Source organism: Peromyscus leucopus, chromosome 19, assembly GCF_004664715.2.
Source record: "Peromyscus leucopus breed LL Stock chromosome 19, UCI_PerLeu_2.1, whole genome shotgun sequence".
NCBI lineage: Eukaryota > Metazoa > Chordata > Mammalia > Rodentia > Cricetidae > Peromyscus > Peromyscus leucopus.
In genome coordinates this window covers 67,204,936-67,217,026 of record NC_051079.1, presented here as the reverse complement: position 1 = coordinate 67,217,026, position 12,091 = coordinate 67,204,936, and the positions used below count along the sequence as shown (strand labels likewise).

At 40.9% G+C, this 12,091-nt stretch overlaps 1 pseudogene; it reads left to right on the top strand.

Annotated features, from left to right (window-relative positions):
- Positions 1-248: 248 nt before the first annotated feature.
- LOC114694935 overlaps positions 249-12,091 on the top strand; it is a 31,126-nt pseudogene continuing 19,283 nt past the window's right edge.

Genomic DNA, 12,091 nt, shown 5'->3' with positions numbered 1-12,091 from the left:
CCTCTTGTCTAACTCTGTTCTCTGGGCATTTGGCTACTGCTTTCCCCTTTACAATGACAGACCACAGTCCATGCTGAGCCTGCTTGATTTCTGGATCTGTAACTCAGAAAGTATAATTTTCTCTTCCTCAGAAGCTGCAAAGGTCTTCAGTTTTCCTGTTTTTCTTTCTCTCCAACTCCTCAAAAATTGTCCTAAGAGTTCCTTCTGAGTTTGTTAGATTCATTTATTTTGCAAAATTGACCTGCAAAATGGACCCTGTGTTCCAAGGTGACAATTCCAAAGCCTGTACTTCCCAGCTTGACTCACTCCAGCACAACAGGAGAGTGACTGGGATTGCTGTCTCTTCACAGACAGGACAGGCACTGTACTGCAGTTTGAGTTCAGAAAAGTCAGGTATTAATACAAAATTCTGTAACTTTGTTAATTTAGTTTTGAAATCAATAAATTAGAAACATCATGATCAAAAGAAGGGACATTCTTTTTTTTTTTTTTTTTTTTTTTTTTCGAGACAGGGTTTCTCTGTGTAGCTTTGCGCCTTTTCCTGGAACTCACTTGGTAGCCCAGGCTGGCCTCGAACTCACAGAGATCCGCCTGGCTCTGCCTCCCGAGTGCTGGGATTAAAGGCGTGCGCCACCACCGCCCGGCTAAGAAGGGACATTCTTAACCAAGTAATTGGGAGTACATAAATGAGTTTTCAAATACTAGTACTTTCAAATATTAACAGAATATAGACTAGAAGGATGATTTTTTAAGCAGAAACTTGAAAACCAAAGTAAGCCACCAGCTGTGACATACTGGAAATTTGAATCCATCTCCATACACTTGACCTGCTCTTCAAGTATTTCCACTAGAAACAGTCTCTATTTTTCTACTTTTCTGAATTTAGCTGTCACTGTCATCCAAGTCCAGATTGAGAATACAGATTTAGGACTCGATATCAATTTCCTGGTAACATTCACCGGCTCCAAGAAGATTGTGGAATAATTACGGGATGATGATTCATGGCTTCAGGTGAAGTAGCAGAACTGGCCAGTTGAATGACCACTTCCCCTTGTCCCTAGAATATAGAAGCCTGCTTTTGTTCATTGCTGTACAAATAGGTCCAAGAGCAAGAAAGTCCACTTTCCCCCATCTGCTTTGATGAATTACATAAACTAGACGTCAGTGGTGGCCAAGGAAATAGTAGCCAACATTTGCTGTGGATCCAAGAAAAGTCACTTTTTGTTGAGGAGAAAACACTGTTATCTGCAGTTCCTACTGTAGTTAGAGATTTGTGGGAGTCTCTCTCTGCTCACCAAATGATGCCAGAGAAATCAAGTCCCCTCAGGAATTTTAGCCTTACAAAAAAAAAAAAAAATTTAAGCCTAAGAGCAAGAGAGCTGCCCCCTACAGCAATTGGGAGACACTGCACCTCACCTGAGCAGAACAGTAGAGCTGGCCCTGGTGTTGTGAGTGTGGGTGACCTGGATCTGAGGACCTGAGAGCAGGAGAACTGGCCCTGCTCCTTGCTGCAGGCTACATTGGGTGAGCTAGCCAAGGCATCGCTGGAGAGCTTACCCAGGTATTGACTACGAGGGAAAGCTGACCAACCCAGCTACCACCCAGGTCCTTAACCAGGGCTATAAATTGGCCTACCGCAAAGTCCACCTCATCTATGAACTGCTGGAGCAGGTGAAGGGGACGAACCTACAGATCCCACGACAAAGGACAGTAACAGGATATCCAACAGGAGCCCCGGTGAGAGCCCATGATCAGTGGCACCGCAGAAGCCAGAAGCCTCCTGTCAGACCAATGATTCGTGGCAATGAAGACTTGCAAGTGAAGATGGATGGACTAAAGGACAAGTTCTGTGACTCAACGGGCCACACCACAGCATCCATTACAAGATTCTTTTCTCTCTCTCTCTTTTTTTTTGTTTGTTTTGCTCTGTTTTTTGGTTTTCTTTTAAATTTGCTTTTTTGTTTGTTTGTTTGTTTGGGGGGGGCGCATTTGGCAAGGGCAGAGGGTGGATGTTAGGGGACTGGAAGATGAGTTGGATCAGAATGTGTGTGGGGGCCCAAAACAGCTTGACCTCACAGCTGCCATGACAGGCTTAGAGGCCCAGACACAGTTTCTGTGACGGGGTTACTGGCAGGCAACACCTGGATCCAGGAGAAGCCATGAGCTGACCCACCCAGAGAGAGCCTGCATCTAAGGGAAAGTACTTGACATTCCAAACATTCCCAGTACGCCTAAACAAACGCCAGCCAATCAGGGTCCTGAACCCTGGAAATTCCCTCACCCCAACCTCTGCTATGATAAAAAAAAAAAAAAAAAAAAAAAAACCCACCCTGCCCAGGCTCGTTCTCACCTGTGTATTGGACAGACAGGGAGACCAAGCTCCAAGCTTGAAATAAAGGCTCTTTGCTTTTACATATGGATTTGGTCTCCATGGTGGTCTTTTGGGGGTCCCTGCAAGCTGATCATAACAAAAGAATGATGTAAAATCCACAAACAATAACTGTCAAAGAAAAAAAATTAAGAAAACACTCCAATATTAGCTCCAGAATAATTTTATTAGAGAGTTAAAAGAAAGTAAAACAAAACAAAAGAAAAAACTTAAGGTTGTAAATCTCAGCAGCTGCCTGGAGGAGGAGAATGGAGAACAGTAGGAATAAAAGCCATGTTGCTTGAATGAAATCAGCACGCAGGCCAGCCAGGCAAGGGGTGGGGTGGGGTGGGGGGTAGGGGGTGGTGTTAGCAAAAGAGGGTGGGGGTTGGGGGAGGAGCTTTAGAGAAAGCGCAAGGAGGTCCTAAGTTCCAGAGAAAGCATGCTTCATCAGAGATGGGAGAAGAGAGAGAGAGAAAAGAAAATCAAGTTTCTGAGTAATCCAGAAAGAGTATATAGACTTGGGAAGATGCAAGGCTGCTGTGCTGGGGGGCAGGAATTGTAGGAAGGAAAGGTATACGTTATCTTATTAAAAGGATAACTGCTCTGTATCTTTAGCTTGGCTTAAAGTGAATCTGCTTCCTAGGGGTGGTCTCACCTTCCCAAGCAGAGGTTCTTAGCCAGGTCATTGACCTGCCCAGCTGGAGTGTCATGTCCCCACCCTGGCCAGATATTTGTCCTCTTCACCAGAAGGAAATAGCTTTCCCTTAGTGGACCTTCACTGCTGCTCAGTCACTTTTACTCTTGTCTTAAAGGCAGCTGCCATTCTTGGAACCACTGCAGCCACATTTTAATGGCAAGAAAAAATTAAAATATATTCATTGTAAAAAAAACTTAACAGTACCTTGCACTGCTAGTATTAACGGATGCCACAACCAGTACTGACAATATTTGGAGTTGTTTGGGAAGGGAACAAAATAGTTCTTAATATTTTCTTGACCAGTTTTGATATTAGTTGTAACAAATGCATTTTTGACTTTTATTTCCTCGATGGCTCAACAGAGATGTGCTATGACTAGTGTAGGGAGTGGAGGAGGGAGGAGGGTGGCACAGGATATTATGACCTCTCACTTAACTTCCACCCTGGTGATTATATGTTGTTCCCAAGTTTCGGTTTGAATTAATTGAAGTAACCTTCAGATATTAAGAAGTGTGTAAAGAGCATTTGCCTGAATGACTTAGCATCCCCTCCAGCTTCAAATGACCCATCTGGCATTCTTTCTTAAAACCTTCATATGTCTCAAAGTGCTATTTATTTTTAACAGGCAGAGTATTTAGTTCATATTGTATTTCTCAGTTTATTTTGACAATTTATCTTGTGCATTATCCTTAATATGTATTGCTTGACAAATTTTTACTTTTGATAGAATTTATTAAGGAACATCAATCAGAGAGGAGGGTGTCTTACATGCCATGGGGTTGGAAGTAGTTACAGACATGCAGCAATGCATATATTCTAGGGATGCAATGAAATGCATTCAGTTGAAATACATGTGGTTCAAAAACTTCGAACCCTTGATGCTTACAAAGCAGACATTTCAAGACTACATTATGGATCACCTTCAGATGCAATGCAAGGAAATTCAAAGCTTTTGAGAAGACATTCTTCCTGCCTAGAAAGCATCCATCATGGAATGAATATTTTCTTCAGGTTGAACACTTTACTTCAACTATAGAATTTCCCTTTTCCTTAGTCTGACTTTGTGTTTCTCCTGACATAAATGGCGCTGTGAACATGGAGCTATTAGGATTATTCCAGCATATTAAGATTTTTTTCCCCTGGATTTCAACATTAGTGTGCCACTTTTCATCCTAACTTCTTACTTCATATTTATCAACAGCACTGAGAATTGTTTTCACAAAGAAATTCATGATAATGAATTAGTAGTTGGCTTTCCTTCCTCATCTGAATAAATGTCAGAGTATCTGCAAGAGGCATATGAAGAAAGACATTCATAGACTATGGAAATAGTTTTCACCCATAATTTTACATTGCGTGGTTTTTTTTTTTTTACATTTTATAGTTTTTCTCTGAATTGCTGAGTTATGAATGCATAACTGTGGGCACAGGGAAGGACAGAAAATCTACCTACAGTTGAGATGATCCAGGACAGTTTGGGGATAGCATGCCCAACCAGCGTAGAGAATTCAGTCTAGAGCTTCAACTATTTCTGTTGTTTGTCTATATGAAACATGCTGATAAATGTCTTCTTATGTATCAATCTGGAGATCCAGAAAACCAAAACAAAAATACCCTAAAACCTTTACAGAACACACTCATAAAAATGTGGAAGGAAAAATGAAAACATATAATAAAACCCTTCTAAAGACGTTGTGTATCTAGCAGCACTGTGGCCCAGAGAGTTTGGTTAACTGGCAGTGTAGTTTGGTGATAAAGGGCTTGTCTATCATGTGTGAGACCATGGGACTCAGTTTGCAGCACCACAAAACAATGAGCTAAAATTAATACAAATAGAAAGAATAAAAACCCTAGCGCTAACCACTGGAGCCTAGAGATGCCCCAAGATTTTTGAAGTATAGTTTAAGTGTACTTTTGAAATATACTTTGATATAGTCAAGTATAGCCAGTAGTCCAATGGCAGCCCAGACAAGGATATGTCCTGTGACTTTGTTCAGATTAGAAGTGAGTAGAATTAATGGAAAGGGAAGAAGTGAACAGAAAAATAAGTTTACCACTCCAATAGAGATAGGAGTTATCAAAAAATGAAGAAAAAAAAAAGAGCCTACTTGCAATTACAAAACAAATTTTGAAAAAAAAAAATCCTGTAATTGGCAGAAGATTGTTAGCGTAGAGCAACTGGTACTGCATAGCTCTGGACCTGCAAAGGAGACAAAAGGGTCATGCATAATAGATGAATCAACTAGTATTTGAGTTCTGGGGATTTTTTCACGTTTATTTCATTTATTCCTCATACAGACCTTCCTGAAGGAACTCGTTCCAGTTAACAAATGAGGAAATGAAGCCTCCAAGTAATCAAGAAACTTATTCAGTATGAATCATGAATATGAAGTTCAAGATGTTAAGTTAATTTAAATATCTAATTTTGATTACATCTTTGACTTTCAGCGCTGCTTGGGAAGCACTCCACTGAGGGGATGTATTATTATGTATCTGTAAATGGCATTCAAGGGCTTCCTAATGCTCTAATCTTATTATAGACAAGATACTCCTTATTTAGAGAACAGATAATTTGGCCAAATTCAAATACATAAAGAAAGAAAAATCTGTCGTGTGTCCTGCTGGGGGATGGAAAACTCTCTTGGATTCCACTTCTGAATCTTGACAATGCGGCAGACTCCCAAGAAAGACTCTAACCTTAATGTATATGTGAATATAATATTTACGTAACTATAATCTTAGGCAAGAATGGCTGCTTTGTGGTCTGGTTTTTGTTTAACAGTCAGTCTTTACATGCTGTCTCCTTAAAAACAGGAAAATATTCATGGTGAACTCTTGCCCTCTATGACCATGGCTGTGCTCTTTTTTCCTCGATGCTGGGGATCCAAGCCAGAGCACCATATATGTCGGGCAGATGATTCCTACACAGGCTTTATTTTTTTTTTGTTGAAGCAAAATTTTGTGGGGTAACTCAAGCTGGTCCTAAAGTCTGCACATACCTCATTCTGTCCTCCAACTTTTGTGATCCTCTGGTCTTAACTTCTGCTTTGTGGATGCTGGGAACACAGGTCCATGCCACCACATCTGTCTCCTTTTGTCTTTATTGCCCTCAACTTCTTCCCTCCTTATTTCTCCTTGGAGCAAAATATCAGCCTCTGTTCATGTCCCATCCCCCTCCACAATGGTTATAGGGAAGCATTTTCCTGTCCAAGAGACTTTCTACACTAGAATGGTGAAGTCACACAGTGCTGAGGTTTTCCAAATAGCTCATATAGACTACAAACAATCCTTAGACATATTTTTCACTTGTTTTGTTAGACAGTTACTCTAAAATCATCTGAATCTATGCTTAATAGATACAATGAAGTCTCTTCCTTAAAAAAAAAAACTTCGATGTTTTTAATGCTCAATTTTGTTATGCACTGAAACTGGCTTAATTTTACTCGCTGTTTTGAAATTTATTTCCTGTTGCATTGACTATGTCTCCCTGTCTTGGACTAGTTTGTGCTCCATGTGTGGGGCTTTGAGAAGCCTAGAAGGGAGCAGGAACTCAGTGACACATACCTGTGCCTGGCAAAAAAGAGCAAGGGATGGAGTGAGCTATGCTGAAGCTGAAGGCCTTGGACAATTTGCTTGACATTGCCACACCTCAGACTTCATTTACAGAAAATGAGCAATATTTACCTTTTAGTTTTGTCAAAAAGTGATACAATGTAACTTACTTAAAGCAGCCACATCTCAATGAAGAATACTAATTTTATCATTTCTACTCCCTGGCACAATGTGCAGGTTAATAAAGCAATCAGTGGCTTACTGATAATACAATTTAAAGACACCAGGATTCTAATTCTTAATCTGAACTACATTAGCTCATAATATTCGTTGTTCCAATTCTCAGAAGTTTCTTCCTTTGCTTTTGAGTTCAGTATGATCTAGTCTGAGGCGCTCACTGGTAGATAAATGATGACTCAGCTCAGTTCATGCCATGCTTCCTCATTTCGCCTTCCAGGTTTCTGCTCCCTCTCCTCTCTTCCACGCTGAGTAAGGTGGCTGCAGCAGGAGTCCTTCTCATCTATCAGTATAAAAAAGACGCTGATCACAAAATCAGGAAGAAGGACTTCACCGTAAGCTGTTACAAACTAGTGCTGTGACTCTAAGTGAGATCAGTTGCCTACCTGTGCATTGGGAATATATAGTTGCAAAATTCAGTAGCGAGCCTTGCTTTAACTAACATAAAATTTATAGATATCCTGCTGTGGGATGGTCTGTATGTCAAATTGCTCTGATTGATCAATAAATAAAACACTGATTTGCCAGTGGCCAGGCAGGAAGTAGGTGGGACAAGGAGAGAGGAGAATTCTGGGAAGCAGAAGGCTATGGCAGAAAGACACTGCAGCCACTGCCAGGACAAGCACCATGTGAAGACGCCGGTAAGCCACCAGCCATGTGGCAAGGTATAGATTTATAGAAATGGGTTAATTTAAGCTATAAGAACAGTTAGCAAGAAGCCTGCCACGGCCATACAGTTTGTAAGCAATGTAAGTCTCTGTGTTTACTTGGTTGGGTCTGAGCGACTGTGGGACTGGTGAGTGACAGAGATTTGTCCTGACTGTGGGCAAGGCAGGAAAACTCTAGCTACAAACGGCGCCCAACAAGTTGGTAGAGTTTCCACCTAAAACCTGAGAAAAGATTCTAAAACAGAGCTAAAAACAGCTTCCTAATTGTCTCTCTCAAATGAGCAGCAGCTGCCGGTTTGAGTTACTGGCAGGTTCCTGGCATGTGCGCTTGACCTGCAGTATGGCGGAAATGAGGCCTCTGCAAGTGGCACATTAAGCTGCGTGGTGGATTTAGCCTTTGCTAGTACAAAACAAAAAGAGGTTTCTGGGCTACACACTGCTTTGATAAGAAGCATAGACCCACTATTTCTGAGAGTTGATGGCTCCCAAAGCTGGCGGAAAAACGTACCACCGCCATGTTCAGAAGCTGAAGTGGGAGGAGCCAGCAGCCACAGCGCCTTTTCAATCTTAGAATGGTGCAGTTTAAATCAATAGGCTCAAGGTAATATAAAACATAAGCCACATAAAGATGGCTACCACACAGAGAATCTGGATTATGTTCTCTTTGATATTCGTAACTGAAGAAAAACATTTGATTGCAAAAGCTGTTGAGTTATGCCAAAATGTATATTTTAAAGTTACCTTGACTTCAAAATTTGGCTCTAAGGATATGTTGCTTTGGAAAAGAGGCTCTGCTTTTGTTTCTACAGAAAGCCAGAGGCTATGGATTTGTTCCAGATTAAGATACATCAGGTTTGACAAGCCAAGACCACCTGAACGGTCTCCGATGACACCATGGCCCAGATGATCCAACATCCAGAATGGTTTCAAGGCAACTGGCTCAGACGATACACCCTCATGGACGACTCCATTTCCTAAAATTTTCTTTATGTCCCCATAAGATACAGCGCCCCCCTCCAGCAGGAAGTAGTAAGAGAAGCTACACCTAAATTCCCAAATATACCAAGCTGGCTTTGGAGATGTGTAAAAGTTAAAACCTTCCTTTTTAAAAAAAGAAAAGGGGAAGTGCTGTGGGATGGTGTATGTCAAATTGCTCTGATTGGTCAATAAATAAAACACTGATTGGCCAGTGGCCAGGCAGGAAGTAGGTGGGACAAGAAGAGAGGAGAATTCTGAGAAGCAGAAGGCTAAGTCAGAGAGACACTGCAGCCACTGCCAGGACAAGCAACATGTAAAGACGCCGGTAAGCCACCAGCCATGTGGCAAGGTATAGATTTATAGAAATGTGTTAATTTAAGATATAAGAACAGTTAACAAGAAGCCTGCCATGGCCATACAGTTTGTAAGCAATATAAGTCTCTGTGTTTACTTGGTTGGGTCTGAGCGGCTGTGGGACTGGCGGGTGACAAAGATTTGTCCTGACTGTGGGCAAGGCAGGAAAACTCTAGCTACAATATCCAATGCAATAAATACTTTCTGTTTGTGCAAATGAAAATGTCCTCAATATATATGTTGTGTAAATGTTAGACATTCTATGACATTCCAGATTACACTTTTGTGACTGTCCTGCTTTCATATTGACCCAGTTCAATGCACAATCCTTCAATTTCCAGATAATTATTTTATGTATCCCATGAAATATTTAAAAGTATTCTTAGTTATTTTATTCTAGATATTTACATAATCTACACAAATTGTTTGCATTTTGAGCGAAGGCTTCAAGGTATACAATGTAACTATAAAAATGGGTCTAAGGAAAATACTTCTTTGGGGGCTTAAACAGGAAAATCTTGGGAAACATTTGATATAAGTGGGGCCTGTGGTATCATTCCTTGGTTTGTATTTTCAGCCTCTTTTCTTTGTGTGTGTGTGTGTGTGTGTGTGTGTGTGTGTGTGTGTGTGTGTGTATACATATAATTTATACATAAATATGCTCATATTTATATATAAATAGATGCATAAATAGGTTATAAAGATTTTATAATCATCTTGAGAAAGGAAGGTGGAGTTAGAGCACACACCACCATCAAATAGTAGGACAAAGCTTGACTTTAAGTAAGATTTAGATAGAAAATTTAAGATGAAAAAAAATTTTATCATTGTAAGAGTAGCTTGTATCTATTGAAGTCACCCCGTTGGCCACTAGGGGTCACAATTACACAGCGCACTCACACAACACAGACCACTACCGGGCCAAAGAGGAAGGACCAGAAATTACCATTTGGAAACGGTTTTGAGCTTTGTGTGCAGATAGCACACTGAAAAAGCATCTGCCACATGCCTGCCAGCTCTAATTACACGTTAGCGGGAAGAAGATACAATGGCACCGAGACTCGTTCCAGCTTATTTTTCCAGTCTTATTTCTCCCTGTTCCCACGCAAGACACCACTCAGAACTAGATTTGAAAGAGCTTCTCCCCACCTTTAGGGGTCAGTTTTCTGATGGCCGTGATGGCAGGATGATTTGACATTAAGGAACTTAAAGTCTTCCCAGGGAAGATAGGATTAAGGCAGGCAATGTGTGTGGTTGACCTACGGAAGAAGGCTTTAAAAACATATCTATTTTCCCCTAAAGCAAAATAATGAAACCGCTCTTACTTTCTACACCACCCCCACAGTTTCAAACGCGGCCAGGCAATTGTTTCTATGCGAAGCAAATAAGCTGCTATTAATAAAAATGTTAGGCGTGTTTGTCGGTTGGTCCTCCGTAGCTTTCAGTTTAATTCTTGGAGAGTGGTCCACATGTGTCCTGTCCCTCAAGGTTCTAATGCTAGTCCTCCCATGCTTCTTCTAGCATCTCTGCTTTGGTCCAAGCACTCTCCCTTGTCACGAAAAGGAGTCACAATGTGGGGAGAAGGAGGCCTTTTGAGAGGTAACTCAGGTCCTGTCTTTATCTGCCTCTTTCAGGGCATTTTTGTAAAACTTTAACCTTTTGACATTTCTTCTTCCTTTTTTTTTTCTACCACTACCAATTAACCCGACTTGTTCTCTAGTTTACTTAAATCACATTGTGTGTGTGTGTGTGTGTGTGTGTGTGTGTGTGAATGAATGAAACTAAACTTTCACAGTAGCACAAAAGTTATTGACAAGGAAGTGTTGTTAAACTGGTGGGCTTGTGGTTGCAGCTGAAAATCTGTCTCTGTGTAAAAAGGCAACTGTGGATTTTCAGTGCGGAGAGGCGTAGGTGTAGGTAGAGAGAGATCGATTTCCAAATATCACCAAGTAGTAAATAGACAGATCATAGCTAAGCCTACGCTGCTTTCTTTCCTAGTGTCCTGTGCGACAATTCTTCTCTCTAGCTAAATCAGGACGCTAACATCAATAGAAAGTGCTCTCCTTAGGGAAGGCAGGCTACCACACCACAGTGGAAACGCACTGTGCGTTCCTTCGCAGTGAGTGCAGCCAGTGGAGTAACTGCAGACAAACAGATGCGTGATGTGGAAGCTGAGAAACAGCTTGAGTTTGGGATTTTTCTTTTTTTTTTTTTGAGGTTAATATAATTTTGTCATTTTTCCTTTCCTCCCTCTAACCATTCCACGTGCCCTTCACTCTCTTTTGAATTCATGGCCTCTTTTTCTTTAATAGTTGTCACACACACACACACACACACACACACACACACACACGTCAGTAACTTTTGGGTGATTATGAAAATTTTGTTTTCAATGTATCATATGCTGTGGGATGGTCTGTATGTCAAATTGTTCTGATTGGTCAATAAATAAAACACTGTTTGGCCAGTGGCCAGGCAGGAAGTATAGGTGGGACTAACAGAGAGGAGAACTGAGGGAACAGGAAGGCAGAGAAAGACACTGCCAGCCGTCGCCATGACCAGCAGCATGTGAAGACGCCGGTAAGCCACCAGCCATGTGGTAAGGTATAGATTTATGGAAATGGATTAATTAAGCTATAAGAACAGTTAGCAAGAAGCCTGCCATGGCCATATAGTTTGTATGCAATATAAGTCTCTGTGTTTACTTGGTTGGGTCTGAGCAGCTGTGGGACTGGCGGGTGACAAAGATTTGTCCTGACTGTGGGCAAAGCTGGAAAACTCTAGCTACAATCATATATGATATATATGACATAAATATATTTATATGATTCTAATAAGTTCTAGGAAAACAAAGGAAATTTTTAGTACAAAAGGAAGGGAGAAGAAATGTCAAAAGATTCAAGGTTTACAAAAAAGCCCTGAAAATGGCAGAGGAAGATAATGGGACCAAAGTTGCCTCTCAAAAGAGTCCCTTCAGGGGTGGGGTTCTTTTCCCTTTTTTTTTTTTCATTTGAAATTTTGTCCTACAATATATTTTCTTTGTGGTCCCCCCAACCACTCCAGATTCCACGCCCCCATTCCCAACCCATGTAACTTCATGTCTTTGTCTCTAAAAGAGAAACAACCCTAAACACTAAAATCAAAACAAATTTAAAAAATAAGACAAAAAATGCTAAAACAAAGCAAAACAAAACAACAACCCACAAAAAACATGGAGTTTGTTTTATGTTGGCA